General features: G+C 38.2%; 1 protein-coding gene and 1 long non-coding RNA gene across 2 annotated transcripts in view; one reads left to right on the top strand and one right to left on the bottom strand.

Annotated features, from left to right (window-relative positions):
- cdkal1 (CDK5 regulatory subunit associated protein 1-like 1) overlaps positions 1-24,406 on the top strand; it is a 244,521-nt gene that overhangs the window by 195,884 nt on the left and 24,231 nt on the right. The gene's annotated exons all lie outside the window — the stretch shown is intronic.
- On the bottom strand, positions 6,224-23,744 carry LOC122986990. Its single transcript, XR_006404422.1, has 3 exons — positions 23,578-23,744; positions 11,340-11,345; positions 6,224-6,234 (listed from the first exon to the last, which is right to left on the bottom strand). It is a non-coding gene; the product is annotated as an uncharacterized LOC122986990 (long non-coding RNA).

Raw genomic sequence — 24,406 nt, 5'->3', positions numbered from 1 at the left:
AGGTGTGAAAATGGCTGCAATTACTTTCATATTAATAACTAAAAGGATCTTTTGATATACCCCACATAAGGCAATGTTCAACAATGATAATGGCACATTAGTGTGGATGAAGAAGTTTTCAGAAATGACCTGAAAATGCTAGTGTGAACAAAAAGTGGGTTTCAGGAAAGCTTTCTAGCCTTGTTTGTATCTAGTTGATAAGTGTTTATCAGTAAGATGGATATGTGGGGTGCTTTTCTCACTTCACTACTAGTTTCATGTAGAAAAAGCTGGTGAAAGCTGGTTATTCTAGAACTCTTGACCTCCTTGCCCAACCTTATCAACACTGAATACCGCTTTAGAGTAGAGTTCTCCCTAGCCCCCAGTTGGCTGGGCAGTTAACAAGGGGTCATCCTTAATGAGGGCCCTTCAGTTGCGGATGGAGTCTCACTTCTTCATCACAGCTCAGCATCATCACAGTTGATTATACAGAATGTGTGTCTGTCTGTATGTATGTAAATATGTGTTTTCTATGACTGTGTAAGTTGTTCTTCTGTTACAGCTACCATTGAACCTTACTGTGTGTAAGTGTGCTTGATATTTGCAAATGTTGGAACACAGGTGTCTTATGTATGCATGTATGCAGGCTTATCAAGCCTAGTAATTGTTTGTCTGTGCCTGATTGCCTCACATAGCCTGTCATTAGAAATATTAGAGGCCTGATTCAACAAAACTCAGCACAATCTATATGGAAATTCAGATGCATAGTTTCGGGCTACAGAAACATGTTTTGACTTTTCTTTCTTTCTGTCTTTCTTTCTTTCTTAGTTTCTTTCTTTCTTATTCTTCATTCCTTGGCCTTTAGTTAGAACACAGACAAACAAAAAAAGGAAAGAGGGAGAGATTCAGGTACAGGAAAAAGTTATTTAGTGTGTTAATGTTGTGTGGGTGTTTATAAGATTGGCTACTGCATTCACCCCTTCCATTTCAATCCAAGCTTATCACAGTATTACACATTCACAGTTGCACACAATATGTCAAGACAGAGGACTAACTCAGCCAATATCTGTAGGATTAATTCACTTTGCCATGATAGATGCTAACTACACCAGTTCCTTTGTTAGCTACTTCAGCTTCTCATTTAACAAGCCGTGGAGAGCTTATCTTCCATTGTAAATTACATGTTAACACTGTTTTAAATCTTGTGTTTACTTATTGATTTAACTTGGTAGTTGCAGAGCTTTTATCTTGGGCAGCGTATGTTTACAGGTTATCCACTTGTCTGATATTTTATTTTGCTAATTACTGTACCTCAACCGAACATGTTAAAAGTTTTATAAATGTTGAAGAAGTCATAGAAAAATATGCTAAATGTGTCCGTCTGTTTATTTCTTTTCTTCTTTTATATTTCTTTACTTAACACATCGGTAGCATCTCCTTAACACTTCTTCTTTTCATGGTGTTATCCTGTTGTTGCATTTATCACTTTAACTGCTGTTAAATTTATCCTGAAATCAGACCCAGTTAGCATTAAAAATACTTAAATTTACCTTTCTGAAGGCAGGTTTGTCAGTAGGGATATCATTTTTTTCTCTATTCATGAAAATAATACTTTTTTAGAGAGATGAGATTTCTTCAGTGCCACAGACATTGCATGAGTGGTTTAACCCTGCACCATATTTTTTCCTAAGATAAAGAGGTTTAATGCCGGTGTTTGGTCCCATCTATCTGTTCATCTATGTGGGAATCCACCAGAGGCTAATAACATCAGTCTGACCTTTCACTCCACATCTGCCTTCTATCTGTTCAGTCAGCAGTCACTAACTAACCACACCGGCTCTTGCACACACACGCACACACACGCACACGCACACACACGCACACACACACACACACACACACACACACACACGCAACTAAGAGCTCAGAAAGAATCACGTAGTAACAGGTACGGGCAAAAGCGGGCATCCATTTAGGTCTGGGTCACACAGCGTAACTCTACCTGAGCAGCGTGTGTGTGTCATGTTGCTACTGCCAGCCCTGTCTTTCTACATAGAGTTTGACTTTGATTATGGCCATCAATAATAGAATGTTTAATATCATTTCATTATAAATTTAATTTATATTTAGTTTAGACAGTAAAAGGTTAAGATGCATGTACTCAATTGTGAAAAATTAATAATGATAGGCTATGTGAGGTGAAAGTGGCTTTCGACAGGCATGGTGTGGTCTGGTTAGGGCTACTCCTGTATCAGCCACATACACTCCTCACACAGGACGGGTTTTTATTATTGATTATATTGATTATTCCGCCACTTAAACCCCGGCTGTCACTGCTCCAAGTGAAGAAAATCCTCTTCAGAGACAGTCCAAACGATACCAAGTCCCCCAAACGAGCCAAACACACTCTGCCCCGGCGTGCACCGCGCAGGTTGACCCACAATTACACTATTTTCTTTCATGTCTGTGACTTTTTCTACAGATATAGACATTCAGACTATAGTGAAAGGTGTAATGTCACTGGTATATGTCAATATGACTATGAACAAATCGTTTTCACTGTTTATTTTTGCTGAGAACCACACGCATCAGGTGGAAAAAAATAGGCGAGACCCTGAATCTCTAGATGACGCACCACAGTAGCCTTGCGTGAGACGCAGCTGTGTGGCTGCTGTAATCTGTTAACATGAGTGCTGAAATGAAAAGCAAGAGGTTCCACAATGCTCATGCAGGCTGTGTGTCCCGGCCATTGGGAATGTGCTTTTTCATTCTGCCTATTCATTCCTGAATATGAAGGTTGGACATCTTTATTTTTCCTTTTAACCAAAAAGAATGACAAATTAATGTTTAAGGCAGAATACTGTAAACCCACTGAAAATTAAGGCTTTTGCTTCCAAAAAAAAGTTGTTGTACCGCGCTGTGTCTGAAACTAGATTTCACAACAAACACAAGCAAAAAACACTGTTATTCTTAAGCCATTAAGAGAAATCTGGTCGACACAGTTAGATTTCTGTTGCTCACAGGGGGTTTGGAGACATGAAAGTGAAGATTTGTAGTGATGCATCCCTGCATTTAAAACTGAAACTGACATGAAATTAACTTTAAATAAGCTGGTTTCTGTGGCTGAATTGATAGAGATTAAACACATTTGTTGTTAGGTCAGGAGAAAGCCTGTGCTCTGTGACTACAGAACTGCGCCAGCAGTGGAAATGATCCAACAAAAGAGTCTAGTTCAAAATTACTGACAAGCTGCATGCTGTTATTTTATTTCCTGCCTTAACCTGCCTAACTCTGGTTTCTTGTATGCATGTACACATTGTCCAAGACTTGGAAACGAGTGAGTTTACACTCAGGTCACACACATATTTTAAGACAGACAAACACACACACACACTGCACACACACTGCACACATGGCCCTGTAAATGAGCTGTATATACAGGGCCAAATGTGGGATAACTACTGTAAAGACTTCATTCTCATTATAGCTGAGTTACAAAAACTGGGGCACAGCAGCAGGAGGGGAAAAGTGATACATTTACTCTGACTGCAGGCATTGTGCGCATGTTTGTGTGTGCGTGTGTGTGTGTGTATAAGGAAGAAAGAATTTAGAGTTTAAATGAGAAAAAAATAGTAACAGCAAGTGTATTTATTGTGCTTTTGAAACACTGTTATGTTCTTTGTATGTGTGACAGGGATTATTCCCAAGTTGCCATATCCTGACAGAATCTTAAAAAGTATTTTTATCCATAAATAGTTAGGGGAATTTTCTCTCGATTCTAGGCAACATGAATCATTGTTTTTGTCCTTTTGCTGGATTTTGTGAGGAACTTGGGGTTGACTCTTACACTAAAAGCTAATTTGTGGTTCAACATAATGCCACTGGACTGCACGTGTCTGAAGAGAGGTTTTTCAAGATGGCAAAAACTGCAGAAAACTAGGATTGCTTAGTATTCTCCTTTCTACTCCTTTAACTTCTTCAGGTTCTGAAATGTTCTGCTCTTCAATAATTATTCACCGATTTGTTTTTCGATATCCATCAAATCAGTTTCAAGTTCCAAATCATGATCCTGTTTTTTTTTTATTATTATTTTATTTTGAATTAGTGCACATAAACTCAACTACTTCTATTTTAGTTTCTTATTTTTTAAAAAGCATTACAGCCAGAAAACATCTCAGTGGTCCAGACCCACCACCAGTGCCACAACTGCAGGAACTGTAAATCTGCTGTAGACATTTAATCAATAATCCATCTATTTGTGTACACAACAACATTTAGGCACAAACATAAAACTGCAGTCAACCATTCAGGCACTTAAGAAGACAAAACAACTGGACTGTTGGAAATCAATCTGCCATCTATTGTTTAGTGAGAGAGAAGCCAAATAAGTCACCAGTTAAATGGAGTGATATTATTAAGCATTGACTGTTATTTCCTTGTGTGATTTTTGATCTTATTTTCAAACATTTAATTGGTTGATTGTTACTAATCATATTTTCATGTAGTTTGTCACAATTTTTGAGACAGATGTAATCGTGTATGAAGGCAGGGAAATTCCAGCCCTGTTTATAAAACCAGCAGGATCAGGACATTTTAATACCTATGCCTCTGCCCTTTAATTCTTGAGACTTTTTTTTGGTATGTATGTAGAGTGTTTTGATAGAAACAGCTTGTTTTCTTTACAAGGATATCTGCTTTTTTTTGCCAGTTTGACTTTGCTACTGTAGCATTGCTCTAAGAGTGATAGGAACAGACCAACATCATTATTCATTGCTCTCTCAAAAACACCCTGGACAGATTTAGAGAATAAAGGAGAGAATCATTTAAGATAAAAGAGAAAAAAAACAGCTAAAGCTTTCACATACTGAAGAGGAGAAGTGAGACAAAAGAATAAAAACAAACACCTCAGGAAAAAAAGAATGAGCTGAATATTTATGGAATCGAACCGGAGAAAAGAAAACAAAAGACTCTTTTCAGCAGCTTTGACACCTATTCACATTTCTGGCCCTTGTTTTCATTTTTCTTCATAATCTTTGGTGGAGTCATCCCTCAATGTGTTGCGTAAAGATTAGTGTGTTTGCTTGTTTTGCTGAAGGCCTGTTAATTGGGTGTTTGGAGCTAATAAATAGCTGTAATTAACAGACATCGTTAGGTGAGGCAAGGATGGAGAAGCTGTGGCAAACCAGCCACGGGAAAACAATGAAGTACAATTTGGACACATTCACCTGGAACTTCTGTTCATCGCAACATTTAGATTAAATGGGTAGTGAGGTCATTCTTACTGGGACCAATGAGGGTGTCTCTTGTCTGTCCTGATGGTTGTACCAGTGAAAGGCCTTTTATCTGAAATTTAAACTCTTAATCTTTAAAGATAAATGGTATCAGTATCAAAATCATTTTACCAATTTTTATTAGGCTGACACAAATATATTTGGATTATATCATAATATATTAGGAATTTTATACTTTTTTTTGTCAAAACCACTTGTTTTTTTTATTTATGGTCATTTCTACTTTGAATACTTGCTTCTTTTTTATTACTGTGCAGTTACATCACAGTATATTGTAGAATTGTATCACAGTAAAGTGTTAAAAAGATGCAACACAGTTTGAATTGAAGATGTGGAGACAAGGTGTCGGTATGAGACCCAGGATAAGTGTTATGCCAAGCAGATGAACCTAGTCTAAAGGGGATTTAATTGATTCCACTACTGACATTTTCTAGGATGTTGAACAACTCATTGAAAGCAGCTAATGGTCCCTTTCCTTTTTTTCTATCCTTTGCCATCATCTTCTTACGTTCCTCCTTCTTCTCATCTCGCCGTCTTGTCTTGTAGCGACTGGTTGAAAAGACTGTCTGACATCTAAAGTGATTGAAAATCTAGACTTGCGCTCTCTCGTTTTGTCTCCCATCTTTACCAGTCTACCGTTCCTTTACAGCCTCTCCCTCACTTTGCTTTATCTTTTCTTTCTCTCTTACTTTCTTTGCTCTTCACTGCTGCTCATTTCCCTGAGTGTTGATATACGAGAGCCCAGACATGTTGAAGCGAGTTATGGTTGTTTGAAGTCCTGCCAGTGAAAAAGTGGGCTTTAAGTCCATTAAACAGCTAAAACAGCTTTCCTTTGACTACAGCATCTTATTATTTTCATTTGTGGTTGTATTTCATGCCTCAAAAGTAAATAAAAAGGTGAATGGATGCAAGTGAGGCTCAGACTCACTCATTCAGTGGGTATTCAGACACACCAATGATGCTGCTATAACCAGAGTAAGGCGATCATCTGATTATTACTATATGATTGCAACAAATAACACACTGTGTGGTATATATCCTGGTCTTTTTCATGTTGTGATTCCAAGCATGCACCAGAACGGTTATGGAGTGAGCCAAATGCAAAGTGTTTCAAGACAGAGATACATACAGTGGAAACAATAGTTTATCCTTCGGATTATTATTTTTTTCATCATTGAATAAATACTGTAGTCCATAGTGTAATTTGCAGCAGAAAAAGAGCATCAGCTCTTGAAATAACTACATTCAGTTAAGCTCATATGGCATACTGTGAATCTCTTTGGCTTGACTACAGAGAATATATTTAGTCAGCCTTCTGTTTCATACACAGTCACTTGTAAAATAATAGAGAAGCAGCATTTTTAATAATTGTCTGAATTACCCAGAACTTCAACAGTCCCTCAGTGGTGGAGAAGCAGTGGCCTGTTCCTCTCTATCAGTGAACAAATTTCCTGATCATTCAGACCAGGACTGTAGTTTCTTTTCCATTTTCCTCCCTCAGGTTACTCTCTTTACCTAATTAGCATAGTAATTTAACATACATTTACATAATTTGCATAAATCAACTCAGTCAGAAGCGAAGCAGACCCAGACACCCATTTTATATTAAGATGACCTGGACTTCACAATTCTCCCTGTCTGCCTATGTCTCTCTTTCACTATCTGTCTTCCTCATTTCTCTTTTTTGGCCTTTGTCTCTATCATCTCTCTCTGTCAGTCATATGTGTTTCTGTCATATTGTTAAAGTAAGTCAGCTCTTGAAAAGGAGGGAGCAGTGCCCTGCAGGCTTGTCAGACAACTTGATGACATGATGCTTCTGCTGAAAGGAAGCAGGGAGGATCAAATGCGTAATGGCCACCTGTGTGTGTGTGTGTCTGTGCGTCTGTCTGTGTGTGTGTTTTTGTTTTTTTTTACAGTCTCTAGTTTGAATTCAAGTGTTTCCAAGTGATGGACTGAATGTTGTGATATGTCCTTCATTTGTGATTCACTTGTTAAATAAAAACATGATAACTGAAAGGTGGAATCACAGAAAGAAGTGAAATAACATGATTAAATAACTAAATTTAAAAATTAAAACTAAATAGTGTTTTGTTGTTGTTTTTGTTTTTTTAGATGAATGTAATGCTGCTTTACAGACTTTTTTTTAAAGTGTTGCAGTTGCATTTGTGTTTATTTATTTTTGGTAATGTTTAGTTTGTCACATTTCTGACTTTATGTCTGTACTGTATTATTTTCATCTTTTTAAAAGGGTCTTTAATAGATTATATAGACGTTCTTTGGTCAACAAGGTAACCTCAACCCTCCTTGCTGTACATGCACACAAACACACACACTGAGGCTGCTGGCCCGGTAGTGATTCACAGGTCAGGGTGAAAATATGTGTCAAGCAACCAACCAAACCTGACCCAACCCACAAACTGCTGACTTTGTTTACCAACCGTGTTAACCAAACACCGGTAGGCTCAGCCAGCTGTGGCTGGGGAGCAACATGCCGTAGCCCCCGGTCGTTTGTTGATGTCAGTGGGAGAGAGTCAAGACACTCGGGAGCGTGCAAAAACATCACATCCTTTGGATTTTCACTGAAAAACTCCTTCACATAGAAGTCAGTCCACAGGCTGTTATAGACAATCGAGAAAGTTGCGTTACAACCTGTTCACTGATTGGCAATAAAAATCGATTAATACATGTAAATTGCTTCACAGTTCTTACATATACAACCTTTAAACCCACAATCTTGTGTGTCATGGTGGCTCCTTGTAGTGATCTAGTGACCTGTTCCTGACCCAGCCGGTTGTGTGTTACAGTTGTAACATCACTTGTGATTCCCATGGCACTTGGCCTAATTCCCATATATAATATGTTTTTATTTATACATGCAGTAACTGTATAGCTCAAGTGTGTGTGTGTGTGTGTGTGTTTGTCCTCCCAGTGTCTTTCATAGACCTTGCACCTCCTCAGAGATTTAATGACTGATTTATCGAGAGGGACACGAAAGAGAGAGATGTCAAATAAAAGTGTGGAAGATAAACAGAAACTAGAGTTCAAGTTGGAAGCAGGCTTGTATAAAAGACCGTCAGAAAAAGGAGAATGACAAAAGATAAAAAAAAAAGGGAAGAGAGAAGATACAGAAATGAAGAGAGAGTCAGACCAGTTCCAGTCATCTCCTTTCATGCAGAAGGGATGTGCTGCCTTGAGCGCAATCTTTTCCAGGAACGCCAGCATAAACAAATTAAGTCGAAGTATCCCTACAGCTCTTTGCGTGTGCGTATCCGGAGATGTATGTGCATCTTTTTTTTGTGTGTGTGTTTATGCATCTGTGTCTTTTCCAACCCTTTGTGTTTTGGGCTGTGAGCGTGTCAGTGTGTGTTTATGTGGTATCTGGTGTGGTTGATGTGCCTTTGACACAAAGGCATGCCTCTCCACGCACATGTGTGTGAGCATTTAGTGCGTTTTGACTGCTGTACTCCGAGGCAGTGTGTGTGTGTGTGTGTACGAGTCACTGCAAGGCCACATTGTAATCACATTGTTTGGAGAGTGTTTTTTGATTAGGACAACACATGTTGTGACAACAGGTCCTCAAGCTAAAGTTGAGCTAAGACGCAACCAGTGCATTTCATTCCCCAGCGGCAACAACAGTATAGACTATAGGATAACTGTTTGTCCTCTGATAAGTGTGTAACCTTCTACACATATGGCACCGGCTGTATGAGAATTCACAGAAGCATTAAGGACACAGGCTGGTTCTTTACTAACTGTGGGGTAAATTGTCAGTTGTGTTTGGCTTATGTTATTTGATAGATAATGTAAATGAACTTTGTTATTTGTGGAGTTGATAACTGTGCTTTGGGGCTTTTATTGGGCCCGGTTTATGTATCCAATGTAGCGCATTAAAAATGTGAGTAACCTTAGTTTGTTGGGAGCGCACTGACAATCACTGCTTAAGGCTTCTGTTGAGAATGTGTGGCTCCTCTCTTTTATGTATGAAATATGAAGATGCAGCCATGCTTGAAATCCCACAGTTGCAGTGTTGTTGTTGAACTGCTGTTGCACTTTTGGCCCACTTTTGTGCACTGTTTGTATACAGTTGCACTTTGCTTTACAGTATACAGCTATTTATAGTGATATGCCTGGCTGTGCATCTGTAGAGTTTACATATAAATTGTCTACTGTAATATGCTAGTTAGTATTGCAATATGAGAAAGAACTAAAACATGGCTCAACTACTTAATAACTTTATTTATGTAGCATCTTTCAAAAACAAAGTTAGAGAGTGCTTTGCAATTCCTTGCTTCTTTGATTGTACATTGAACGTTGACGTTGTTAGAGAAGCAAGGGAGACACAGAGTTTATCCTTTTTCCATTTCCGCTCTACCTTCCTGCATTGTCTCTTTAAATCCTTGCTTAATGTTGCTCAATTTGTGTATATAACTGTTCCTCTAATCTTTATGTAATTTTTGCTTTATTGAAACTTTTTGTTAGTCTTTGTGTTTTGTATTGCTATGTTATCAATATTGTACTTTTTTTCTGGCAAAATATCAATTAAGCATTTTAAATCATTTTTCAGGAAAGCATTTTAATCCTCCAAACCCCATAACTTAACTTACAGTGGAAAATGTTTCCCTGTTTGCAAGTAGTATATTGTATTATACAACAGGCATGCATTCCTTATTATTTACTTATATTATTTGTCCTCGGGCAAGGATACTGCCTACACTAAAATTGTACCTGAAAAACCAAGCAGGCCTGATATAGTTGTGCTTTTTTTTTTTTAAAGAGGACGCTGTGTGTGTTGGCTCCCAAGTTGTTTAATTGTTTGTTTCCAGGCCTTGGAAAAAGTCAAAAGTCATTCAGTGGCTGTACTAGCTTGCTTGAAAAGTATGTGATATGATAGCTTATTTCATGAGTAAATAACACTTTGCAGAGTGGTGCGTGGAGGCCTTGAGGACACAAGTTGTTTATGTATCTAATGTACCATATATGAGTGAATAACCTTTACTGCCAAGTATGAATAAAATTGAGAACTGTGTGGAGGACTTGTGGAGGACATAGGCTAGTTTATTAATCTAATGTAGTAGGGAGTAATTTTCACTTGCTTTGACCTGTCTGTGGGTAAATGCCTGTTAACATTAGAGCATGACAGCGAGTGCCCATTAGGAGGTTAGTATATGGAGTTGGCAAAACTGCCATAGGCTTTTATTGGGTACATAGGCTTGTTTATGTATCAAGCTCACCACAGGCCAATATGCCAGTTGATATGTTTTTATCCTGTGCCTCTTAACACATGTGTGAGAAGAGGCAACAATAGATGTTTTCAGACAAACAAGGTCACGGCAGCCTCTCAATGCATTTAAAGGTCACTGGTTTTGTTTTAAACTTTACTGTATGCAGACAAAGTCATGCGTACATGTCTCTATATATTTTGGAGATAAATGTGATTTTTAAGTCTCTTTCGTTAATCAACTACCCATGCATTTCATGCCCAATAGGGATATTCCCCTACAATATTTCTCACGTCCTCATGTGTCTCCACCACCTTGACCCAGGCTACATTGTAGAGATGAGGTCAAACAAGGCCTTAAAATCATGTTTATTTGGAAAGCTGTTGGAGGTTTGTGCAGCTTGCCTTGATATATGTATTTTTACGTGCCCTTATTTCCCTAGATCTCTACAACAAATGTGGCTTGTGAAAAGTAAGAATGATCCATAGAATCACAATGGCCAAATTGATGGAAATACACCAGGTTGAAATATACCAGAATTTTCCTTTTAAATGTACACTAACATTTTTTCAATCTGAGCTTGCAACTTAAATGTTATGCATCACTATAATGGATTGCTATAATGCATTGCTATTCAGAACATTATTTTTAAAGCAGTGACGAGCCCAACACAAACCTCTGTTGACAAGAATTTGTTCCCAGTTGGATAAATGTTTGTGTATCTGGTGTACAAATACTGACATCCTTTTGCAACAAAACGGATAAAATGACAGTTATTATTTTTAGCAGACATTTTAGTTATTCCAAACATCAGATGATATTGTACAGATACTTATGTGGAGTTATCCACCTTTTGCTGTCACTTTCCGTGCAACCTCCGCTCACTCAATCCAGACTGTGATGCTATTATTTGACATTGCACCAAGGTGTCACTTCTTTACGTTTGATTGATGTGTGTATTTTCACCAGATATTATGCCTTACTTTAAACTATGTGCAAGCTAGTAGTGACTGAAAATAAGTTTGTTTATATCAAATTGTGAAATAGCAGCCCCTCTTTCAGCAACAGACTGCCATTGCAGAATGCAGAAACACTAGACTTTATTTGTACAAAAGTGCATAAATTTGCGCACACTCCCATTTAAATGTTTGGTTGAATCTCTGTGTTTATGTTCAGTTTGTGTGTTTTTCGTATGCTGTTTATACATCTCTGTATGTGTGTGTGTTTTTGTTAATGAGTACAGTAGCTCCTAGCATCTGCTCAGTGTACAAATTAGTGGAGTCCTCTGCGCCAAACATAAAGTGTGTGTGTGTGTGTGTGTGTGTGTGTGTTTGACAGAGGTGATGAATATAGAGGTTCTAATTTTGGATGTACTTTCAAATTGTACTCAAGCCCCAGCCGCGTGGCTTGTCAAAAACATGGACACACACACACACACACACACACACAACACTGGCCGTTTGATAGCCCCGCCACACAGCCATATGCCACCCAAGGGCCTAGCATCAGCTGCAACACAAACACACAGTAACAAGAGACACACACCCAAGTGATCACTTTTATTGTGTTGCACACACACACACACAATACATTTGCATACATGCACACACTCACACACAAAAACACCAACCAATGAACCAATCCCTCTTTACCTGACATTTGAAAAGCTCATTCACTGTATTTAAACAGCAGATTTGTAACAACACACATACCTGGCATATTGATCTCTGTAAATCTGTTTGTTCAGACAGCAGATTAGGGCTTACTATATGCAAAACCAGCCTCCCAAAAAAAAAGCACACACATATCCAAGGGAGGCAGCTTCATCAGCAGAGGCAACATCACATAAAGCTACACAGCACAGACTCGCCATACTTGTGAACACATGCAGAGTCACATGTATAAACGTCTGCACACAAAGACACCGGCTGGTATACCGCATATTCAAATGATTTTAAAGCCATTAAGATCAGCTCCTCCTTTGCATTTGTGCCCATTACTCCCTAATCAGAGTAGGCTCAGCCTGCCAACATGCCCCCTGTATCACGTATGCACACTATTTGCACTTAGATGTGCATTTTGCACATCATGTATCTGCTAGAAATTCACATTCATCCATTGACCGCCTTCTTTACATGTGTATATCTGTCTCATGGTTATGAATGCTGTAGGATATTGATTATTTTATAAAGCATCGATACATATGCCAACGACTTTGCATAGTGCGTACTGCTGCTAGTGCACACTCAGTGACGATTAAAGACCATTGAAAAGACCAACTGAAAAACAATTTCACTATAACCATTAATAAAAGTATACTTGGAATGCTTGTTTGGAGTGGTTTGATTGGAACAGTCAACAACATTGCTCTTATGAGTCTATACTGGATTTTAGCTACAAGTTAGATTTACTGGGCTTAGATGAAGGCTGATGGTTTGTGCTTTTGTCTGTCTTGTCTGCTACTTACGACTGTTGGTTTGAATGGCACAGCTGTGCGCTAGCAGGCTAGCCTCTTAAAGCTCCGTCTGATTACTACCTGCTCCCTTTGATTAATGTTCATTATGTCTGTGTGTGTGTGTGTGTGTCAGTGTGTGTGTGCATGTATACATGTGTGCACGTGCTCTCAGAGCCAGACCCCCCCACACGCTATAAATCAATCAACACCATTGAAGGGCTAATATCACCCCCTTTTGTGAGCCATTTTTCTCATTCAAGTCTCATCTTGCTGAAGTCAATCTGACTTTTACTGATGAGGATTTTGACTTGTCTGTTTTGATTTTTCTTTTACTTTTTTTTTTAACATATTTAAATGATTTTTCCATTCATGTTGTCATCTATTACGGGAAAGATGAACAGAATGAAAAGAAATGATGAAAAAATGATTCAGTGAGATAATGGCGTTGATTTCTTTCTGCTGGTTGATATCGTAGGTCTGGATAGAGATTCAGTGTTTGAATTGGATTAATTAGATTCAAGGCAGAGTATCACCTCCAATTACGGAGTTTTAGTTGATATTTTGGTCAGAGTTAAGTAGATAATTATGGATATTTTCTTAGATTTGTGCTTATTTTTGTCTCCAGTTAGATTTCCTCACTTTTTTTTGAACTTGAAATACTGCACATAGATTTACAAAAAGAAAAATGTAAGCCTTCCTAAAATCTTTGAAATCTGTGTTTTCTAAATATAAACGGTAAGGCCAACTGATGACATTAAAGAAAAAGCCATTCAAAAAAATCATGAGTGTCCAGTCCGAACATGTTTAAAACTGAAGTTAATTAAGTCAGAATCTGCCAAGCAGCCCTGTGAGTGTGCATGTCAGCTCTTTTTGATCATTTATAGCCTCTCCCTGTCATTCTTTCTATGTAGATTAAACCAATAGGAGACAATGTGTTCATTTATTCTCTCCCAACTGTCCAGACTCATTCTCTATCTCTTTGACACACACATACATTAATACGGAAGCCTGCATATCATGCTATAGTAGTCACATTGTCCATACATTGGCCAGTAAGCATGCATACATCAGTGCAGGTTTGTGTCAGTTTCATTGCGCCTGTGGCCACCGAACAGCCATAATACATTAATCTCCTCTCAACCTAGAAAGAGTGGGATATCTCAGCAGATTGCGTAATTGTGAGAGTAGGTTTTTCTTTGTATGATTTAATAGGAATCCCTTTGCCATCCTCTGATGACCTTCTTTTTGGGGTACCAGTTTCCAATCTGCACATTGGTTGATATGTGCGTATTGTACATGTATTTCTCATTATCAGTCACATTCTTTGTCTCTAGTATAGCAATCACATCATGCTATACTTACACATTGTCTGTACATCAGCTAATAAGGATGCATACATCTAGGTGGTGTGTCAACTCTTTCTGACCCTCAGGCCAAAAAACAGCCATACTATATTAATCTCTGCTTTTATTCTCTGTCCACTTAGTCTGTATCACTCACATAAATACTTTGGTGACATGCTGTATTTATGCTGCAACCTGCACAATGCATGTTGCTGTGAGTGTGACTGCATGGCTCATAACCTTGACATGAAAGTGCTTAAGATTGCTATTACATTCAATTGCCACCTGTATATTTACTAAAAAACATGCTTTTAGGTTGTATTTACATTAACAAGATGAATTCAGTGCATATAACACTGACATTGAAGTACTCTGTGTCTGCAGTAGAATGAAGGTTTTCTTAGGAAAGAAACATCAGGATTCAGTGTGTTATGTTTGTTCTCAAGGCAGGATTAATAAACCAACATGTAATTTAACATATGGGTCAACACCTCCAGCTAGCTTAGGGTTCATAAAAATGCATTTGTTTGGAAATGTATGATGCATTATGTTGCATGTTGACTGATAACATCAGAATGCAAGGTTATTTTGGAGATGGTTGTATGTTCAAAGAAGGTTGGGACAGACCCTTTGAATATGGTGTTGTTTTTAATTGATAAAATTAGAGAGTAGGAGTATCATGTCTAAGGCATGTAGTAAGCTAAGTATGTGAAATAATACCTCAACTCAACATTGTTTATGTAGCACTTCACACACAACACAGTTGATCCAAAGTGTTTTATATCACTGAACAAAAAATGGAACAAAAGAGACAAACTCAAGAAAAAGAATAAAATAAAGAAAAAAATCAAGCAGGTTTAATGTAATGAAGATATCATGCGGTTAACCCAGAGGGATCATGGGAAGGGATTGTGATATGATGATATGAGTATGAAGCAGTGGCCCAACCTGTCCATTTGGTATATGGTACTGACTCCTGACACCTGTACAATCTGTAGCTGTTGCTGCCTTTTCTTGCTGAACTTGGCAGAACGACCAAAATGCCTTTTGGGCAGCTAGCCTTTCAGCATACATTACTTTTGTCACCTCAAGCTTGCCGTCTCCCTATAGGGAACTATATTCTGTGGACTTAATGCTTCCCTGGCTGTGTGACCTTTTATATATACATATGATCTATGCTGTCAGCGCTTTCCAACCCAATGTTCTTTCCATGGTGTGCTGTGTCTAAACCAGTAAGAGCCCAAGGCTCTGCACAGTTAACTCTATGACTTTTCTCTCTGCATACTTCTGCCTCACTCAACATTTCATTGTTGCCCTTTCCTTGAATCAAGATCGCACTCATCATACAATCATTCCTGTCAGTATTTTCTCATCTGGTCCCCTCTTTTTCTCCCATAAAGCTGGACCAACCACAGAGGGACATGTCCCATGGTGGCTTGTCTCATATTCCCATTGAGCAAATACACAATGTTTACTTCTTCATGTGCCTCTTTCTTTCACACATTTTTCCTGGCACAACACTAAAGTCTGAACCTGCTCTTGTTATACTAAATTGTTCCAGTGCCAGATCGCTAGGTAGTAATGGTGTACTAATGTTCACTGTCAAAACAAGCGTTTTAGTTACACCATTGTTCAAATTAAAATGAAAATGTCTCATTTAGTGTTAAAAGAAACGTTCAATCATCTGTGGTCACTGTCTAATAAAGCAAAAATACAAAAAAGTAAAAAGAAAGATTATAATGAGACTGCAAGAAGAAATCAAATGCATAAAGAAAATCAAATCTCCCCTCTTATTTTTCTTCTTTTCTATATGTCCTTGGTTCATCTGTTGTTTTCTTGTCCTTGGGTTCCTCAGTGAGTCTGAGCGAGGGAAAAAAAACAGCAGAGTACTTGACAGTCCATCATTGCACCACTTCAGAATGTACCATCAGTAGGACGGATGAAGAGGACACATGCATACTGAATACTGCATCATGCACACACACACACACACATACACACACACACACACAGAGTCATTATCCCATGAAGAGAATCAAAATGTTGAGTGTCCACTAGCAAACACTCTATAGAACACTTCAACCCTCTGTCAGTGTTCTGTACACACAAGAGAGAGAAAGGGGATGAGGACATTGTGATTGTACACAAAACCTAGTATATAGTACACAATGATCATTACTGAGGGCTTCCTTGACATTGGTTGATATGGACTGCACTTATCACTCTCATGCAGCTGAGAAGAATGCTACTACACAGTAATGTGAAAGACAAAATGTAACAAAATGAATGCAAACCTGTTTAGAAAACCATTTGCTGTATTTTTTGACAAATATTTGTTCAGTTTACAGGTGAATAACAGCTTTATTGAGCACCATAGACCCTGTCTAGACTTTTAAAATATTTTACATGATAGACATGTACACTTGACAGTTTTATTAGGTACACCTTGCTAAAACTAATGCAGTCAACCCTGCACACATATTGGGTGAACAACGACAAAGTATAATACAATACAGATCAACAGTTAATTGGTTAACCGTTTAATTAGTTTACTATTTAAAGAAAAACTGAACATTATATACTTCATGAAATATTTAGTGCAGAACTGTTGTATTCATGTTTAACATCCTCCAAAACACCCCTCACTAAACACTGTTGTTACTGGTATTTCTTTTTCTCTACCTGTACAGTTATACCCACTTAATTACATTTGTTTGAAGATCTACCACATTGTCTACACATGGAAAGACATCTGTAGTCAGTGACACTGACAGACTGTGACATTTTTTTTTTGTTCTCCTTTTGGCAGCACACATAATTTTCTGGGCCTTATCGGTTTTCCAACCAAATTTCCAATCACTTTTATCGCCTTTTTTTATTTGGATTTGCACAATTGCTAAAAGTCATGAAAAAGGAAGGAAGGAGACAGCGATAGACCATGCATCAAAGGTCATGAGCCAGCTTTTAACCCAATCAGGCATTAGGAGTACATGATCCTCGCCTTATCCCACAGAGCCACCAGGATGGCCTTGTAGCTCATGTTTTTTTCTCCCTTATCAAAACACATACATACATTTCTCTCATTCTAATAGGACGACTGGAGGGCTAGCCTTGAACAGCAATCAGACGTGTTCACTAGATAGGCCTTCCTATGCATGTATGATTTGTTGTGTCTTCAGGTGTGGCCTCCAGTGATAATCATAATCATACTCCTATTGCCAAGGCATTAGTTTCAGCTGCAATTATAGATTAATGTGGATGTATAGATGTGCACATTACATTTGTGCTTTCTTATTTTCCCTTCCTCTCTCTCTCTCTCTCTTACACACTCGCACGCACATGAATTACACACACCAAGGCCTCCAGGCCCACAGGGACATAACGGACAATCAGCCTGACAATCACAGCTGAGCTCTGATTGATGCTGCGGTTGCATACACACACATTCTCAGACACTTAGATGCAGTAAAGCCAAGGGCTTGGTCCCCCACACCCCCTTCAGACACACACACACACACACACAACCACACACACATTTTCAAAAAAAAAGCTCCTCATTGAATGAATAAATAGAGGAGTATGGAATGTTTTTTACAATTTCCAATCATTGTGTCTGTGTGAGATATGATATCAATTGTAACCAGCAGAGGAGGGAAATACATGGTTACCTTAATAGTACAAAACATGATATCAGAAGAAGAACTGGTTTAGGCCAAAGACCATTAGTTACACGGTCCATCAGGAGGTGAGATCTGCAATATCTCCTGTAATGAGAAGAGACATAAATAGATATAGCATTTTCATTGTTTGTTTTTGGTTTTAATTTTTGACCAGGCATGTTCTGTGGGATGGTATTGTATCCAGAGTCAATGTATCAATGGTAAAAAAAAAAGACTTTGGCAAGGTAAAATCTCTACTAAGTAGGTATTTACAAAGTCTGTAATTAGTTTTGATGAAAGGGAACTTAAAAAATTAAAGGAAGAGTTAAAACTCAGAACATGTAGAAGCCACTGTGACAGATCCCACCCCTATTCAGCACAGGTCCACCTACAGACCTGATACCGTTGACACTCCTCGACGATATTCTGTCCAAATACATTATCTACAATATGACACTTTCTAATCTTCGCTTTAAGGCATAATTTTTCACACGTGTAAGTTTTTTGGTGTTATGTGATTGTTTATTTGTTTCTGTGTGTGATATCATGCATTTTAGTAACTGATGTTTCTGAGGTGTTCATGCTGTGTTTTCTGCCATGTCTCTATTTTGATGTGATTCATTCCAGCATGTGAGACACCAAACAGCCTACGGGCTACTGTGACAGGCCTGTGTGTATGTGTGTGCGAATGTGTATGTGTGTGTGTGTGTGTAAGACATCTATCTGTCTCCTCTGACAAACTAGATCTGTCACACTGGTGGCAGACTCGACTGTCTTTTCTGTTGGTTAGATGAAATTGATGAGGCAATCAAGTGTGGTTGTGTGTATTGATGTGTTTTTTTGTGTTACTGTGCCAGCGTACAGTATGTTTTGTGTAGTAGTTATGTATTCTCAAGGAGAAGCAGAGCACATTGCCGCAAAACATGATGATCTTTAGGCCTGTGTTACAAAAATGGAAATAGATAAATCAGCTTTATGTAACAACTCATCATTCATTCGCCCCTGTGCTACCACATAGTTTCTCTTTCACACTAGTAGTCTTCCCTCTGTCCCTCTTTGTATTCCTTTTGTTTTCTAAACAAATTCTTTTCTGTGCTGCTGTGATCTATCGTATATCTATAGCCTTATACATTTATCCATCTATACACAGTCTAGTACATGTACTGATGCTCAGCTTTAGGTTAGGGGTCTTTACATATTGATTGAATAGTGTTGGAATCGCATCCATGATTTAACAAAAGAAAGTTACAGCAGTAAATGTTACTTGGGATTTCCAATGTTTTAGAGATAGCCAGTTGGTGTATGTACTCTGGGTTGAAAATAGTACACTCTGTATTTGATCACTACTAGGTCTGTGGATTATAGTGAGGAAATGTAATTATGATATGTCTAAAGACCTTAATAGAGTTATTTTAAATAAATGTTGGACCTTTTGAGAGCTGCAAATCAAATGCAGTCAAATCTTCTGTGTTAGGCTGAGGTAGTTATTGTCCATTTTGGAAGAAGTTTTGTCAACATATTTAGGAGGATCATGAGATCATGTTTTAGAATCGGTTGTAAGATCTGGCACTGAAGACCAAACTTGCATCAACACTGTGAGAAAAGCTTGTGCAAACAAAAGTTGAGACCTGTCTAGTTGCCCATTGCTGCAGCAGTGTTATATTAATGTTTGCATGTTTAATATTTTTTCTTCCAATTTCTAATAAACGTCTTGAAAGTCCTTGTTGGACTCAGTACATTTTGTGACCTCATGCATTCATGAAAATTAAGCACACTGCTTTATACATTTTTTGTTGTTCTCAGAAAGCCTGTATTGTCTGTTGTAACACAGTATGTGTAAAGCTAACACTGAAAGGTGTTGTTTGCGGTCTTTGTTTCATATATCACAAGTGAAGTGGATAGGTTCATACATTTTTCCTGTTACTTCTTATACTCTTTTGCACACTTGCTGTCACTGTTTGCTAACCTTAATCTTTTTTCTGTCCTTTTTGTTTCATTCCTCTTGTTTAATTTATTACTTGTGCATTCTTAGAATCAGTAGCACAGTTATTTAAATACACAACATGTAATTTTCTGCTGCTAGGGGTCTCTATATCAAAACAATAACCAAAGACAGAAGAAAACGAATGGACTGTTCAGTGGACAGGGGACGTCAGGTGTTTCGATTTAAGGAGAGACTGTGTCAAAGGTCACATATTATATTCCTTTTCAACAAGTTAATACAGGTCTCTGAGGTCCCCAAAACACATCTTTGAAGTTATTTGCTGAAAATACCACTGAGTAGGGATGTCAGTTTCATCAGTTTTAATTTTGCTTTCAATGGACCGGCACCCATTAACCGGTAACTAACCGGTTAATATTTAAGAAAAGTTGTGATGTAGCTTTTCAGTACGACAACCGCGGACACATCCGGCCGAAAGTCTCCAGTTAACACGGTCACTTGTTAAACTGAAACACCCGAGGCTGCTGCAAGCTGAGCAGCTGCTAACGTTTGCTCAGCTTGTTTCTCTGATAACTTAAGATTCAGAAATCAGATGACTAAATTCCTTCATCTGGTTAAAAGATAGTTAAAAACAATCAAGCTCTAAAAAGTATATCGTAAAAATGTGGCTTAAAACGGGATAAAAAGTCAATTTATGACAGAGCTTCTGGCAGACAACCCTAACCCGTCGGCGTAGAGATGGTGTAGAGTGGATATGACGCCACTAACCAAATGAAACAGACCTTGATTAAAATTATGCATTTCGTTTGAAAATTGTTGGAAAAATTTGGGATAATGTAAGTACACAACTAAAAAAATTAAAAACAAAATATATCACATAGGTCTAATTGTTTTTAGACATTTTAATGCAGAAAAGTTACATATTGGTTAAGTGTAACCATATATGTATTTTTATTTTGGTGTTCTGTGTGTGTGTGTGTGTGTGTGTGTGTGTGTGTGTGTGTGCGTGCCTGCATGCGTGTGTGTGAGAGCTAGTCTGGTGAGCTTTGGAGAGGCTACATAGGACCCGGAGGAAGGTTGTAGATTTGATGCAGGTGCACTGCGTTCTGTTCTGGCATAAACCTCTCACACTTCACCAGAGAGAGGGGGCAGGGGTGGATACAAGAGCCAAGAGAGCATTAGGAGTTTGGTGTATCGCCTCCAGATACACATACTGCTTGTGAAGCTTCAGCCAACTGTGTATTTGAGAAGGTACATCAGGGTAATTGTTATTAAACTAGCTTTCAGAGAAGCTCGGTATAGCTGTGTGTCTGTGTCTTTCTCTGTAGGTGTAGAGCTTCATCTCTATTTTCATATTGCTCTGTGTGTGTGAGAGGGCGAGAGAGAGAAAGAGAGAGAGAGAGAACCCAAGAGGAAGGAAGGATATTATGCAAGGCAGCCAAAACCATAACTTTATTAGCATAATAAAGGACACCCGTGCACATAGACCTTATGAAAATGACCAAATCTCTCTCTCTCTCTCTCTCTCTCTCTCTCACACACACACACACACACATGCACACACACACACATCCCCCTAGAAACAAGGCTGAATTAAAGCCAGATATTCTACCTCATTCATCTTCTTCTGTCACTCCATCATTATGAGTCTCCTCTCTGTCCTTCATTCCTCTATTCTAAATTTCCCACACACTGTTAATTTCATGGTGTCTCAGTTGTCTGAAAGAGTGAGAATTCGGCTATGTCCCACTGCTCCTCTCTGTGATCCTAGCTTCTTGTAACTGCCAAGGATTTAATATTTTACACTGATTATAACTGGATCATTGATGTATTGCTATTCACTGAGTGGTTTGAGGGTTCATGGAGTAGAAAACTAGTCAAAAATTGTTTTCCCTCAAATTTTTACAGCATGGCAGTTGCTCTGTAAAATCAAGGTTCTTATTTACTCAGAAATCATAGAGGAATGAGGTATAAAAATTGTGCTTTCAAGGTTCTGATCAATATAAGTTAAAGTACTGTAAAACTTGTGTGAGGACACAAAGAATTGTTGATTTCTCTTTTCCAATTGTGTAACATAATCTTTTTGGTTGCTGATACTGTAAATTCTTCAGGTCCCAAGCATTAGTTGAAGTATGACAAAACAACACCTTGGACATTTCTGTGTTTCTAATGTCCGTATTCACCAAAACAGTAAAACCTTGAAAACTTGCGATGCTAATGTAAATTGTGCTATTAAAGGACCCTAGAAAGTTCAAGGCATTTTCTTTTCTGCTAAGTGAGTTATACAGAGTGGAAGTTCCTTGAAACTACTGTAAGTACTTTATATTGTACTGTGTTAGAGACTGTATCTTCACATGTTTCCGTTTTTGCCGGTACAGAGTAGCTACATGTGTACCTGAACATTCACTCTTTTACATTTGTTTCAGGTAGGTGGAGGAATTCTAGCTTGATTAGCCATAAACAAACACACTGTTTTAATAATTTCTCTCTCTTTGCTTCTCTCAAACACACAAATCGAGGCACACACCCACTACACTTATCTCAGGTATTTACATAAAGATGCCATGTGTCTTTCAAAGAGTACATCCTGGCTCCATACACCACTTTTCTAACTGGAAGGAGTGTTTGTTTATAGTTCTGGTCAAAGTTGAAGGACTCGCAAACTTCCCTTTTTTTCCCCCCACCGTTTACCACTGAAATTTCTAACTCCTTGTTTGACTCGATCTGTGGTTCGTTCTACAAAGCTTAAAGCCATTAATTGCGCCATTGCCTCTGCTTTGTACTCTTTAATTTACCCATGTGTAATCAACATTTTGAGTACTTAAGATTAAGCTGACCTCATGAATTGTTCTTAATCATAGCAGTTTTTATGTTATCAAAATTTCAAGTGGTCACCAATAATTCAAACATCACTATAATTTGACATCATAGGTTGTCGGAGCCAGCCATATCAGATTGTAAACTCAGCAGCTGTGGTTAACTAACTTTCCTTTCTTTAGCGCAAACAGATAAATAGTGAGTCAGTCTCCTGGCTGCAAAAGTGCCTTTTTCATCTCACATTTTAGAATGTAAACCTGATACGATTGTACTTTGCACTGAAAGCATTGGGCAGTTAGATATTTGAACGTATTGTTAAAGACAGGTGGGTATAGTGCATGAACAGACAGATAAGGAGTCAGTTTATCAACTGAGAAAAGTACCTCCAGCTGATATACCTCCAGAAAAAGAGGAAACTAGATGTGATTTTTGAGCCACGGTTCGGTTTGGTCTTTTTTTCTTTCTTTTTTTTGGTGACGGTGGTAGGGTGGGGGGGTTAATAAGAAACAACAGGGAAAAAAGACCAGTCTACATATTAACTAAGTAAACAAAATTACCATATTTCCTCAAATAGTGGCCGGGGCCTTTATTTACCTCAACTGCAGAGGGTACCAGGCCTTTATTGGAAGCAGACTTATATTAGAGAGAGGCCTTTATTTCTAATTCCCTCCGTTTGATAAGTGTATTTGCTCATATTTTAGTACGAAGCCTCCTTGTTTTCTGATCTGCTTCCGTTTGCTCTGTAAATTTTTTGTTAATGCATTAGCGGTAATTATGGTAATCAGTACCAGAGACTTTGCCAGCCGAGCCGACTAACTTCTGGTTAGCCCTCTGCTAACTAGAAATAAAATAATTTAATTGTTCAGCTCCACTAGGCTTTCCAAATGTTATTGCACCAAATGGATGAAATTCTGATAATGAAACAAGTCATATCACGGGGGTTGTGTGAGTTGTTATGTTTTTGGTGTTGGTTTCAGGACCGTTACACACCTAATTGAGAGACAATACTGACATTTAAAGAATACATGACAGTGTTTCCCTTCTTTTTCATTTTTTTAAAAAATTTTTTTTTATTTTTTAAGCGTCCTTACTTCCATCTATCCCTCCTTCTGTCATCATATATGTCTACTTCTCTGTCTTCTCTCTCATCACTTTGTGGAAAGTTTTCATGTTTAGGCCTGTTTCCAACCAGTTCATTTGTATAACTTTGATATGTGTTGATTTTACATTTGTGTTCACAGGCATTTAACCAAAGCCACCCTTAATCCCCTCAGTCTTTGTGGCAAACACCAAAAAGTTAGTCTCTCCTACTTTGGTTTTGACTTTGAGGGTAAAACAAAATACCCAAACCAACAGGGGTGTTTTTTTTCCTCTTTCAAGCAGCTCATTCAAAGAGAACCTCCAAAACATCAGAGCATCTCTCTTTAGCCCTGTTAAATCACTCCCCGCAATGATTGTTTAGCAGGCAACAAAACAAAAATCTCTTTCTACGTGGGGCCACAGAAAGCTCTGCGTGTTTGTGTGTAACAGCTGATTTGTATGTGTTGTATGTGTGTGTGCTGGTGATTTGTATGTATGTGATAATTTGGCAGGGTTTGTGAGCAAGACGGCATATCAAATTCCACCATCCTGTGTTTGTATGTGCATAAGCATGTTTGTGTAATACAGTAGAGTGTGAGAGTGTGTGTGTGTACAGGGAAG

Source organism: Thunnus albacares, chromosome 8, assembly GCF_914725855.1.
Source record: "Thunnus albacares chromosome 8, fThuAlb1.1, whole genome shotgun sequence".
Taxonomy (NCBI): domain Eukaryota; kingdom Metazoa; phylum Chordata; class Actinopteri; order Scombriformes; family Scombridae; genus Thunnus; species Thunnus albacares.
Note: the sequence above shows the minus strand (reverse complement) of the source record. Positions and strands in the feature narration are given on the sequence as shown.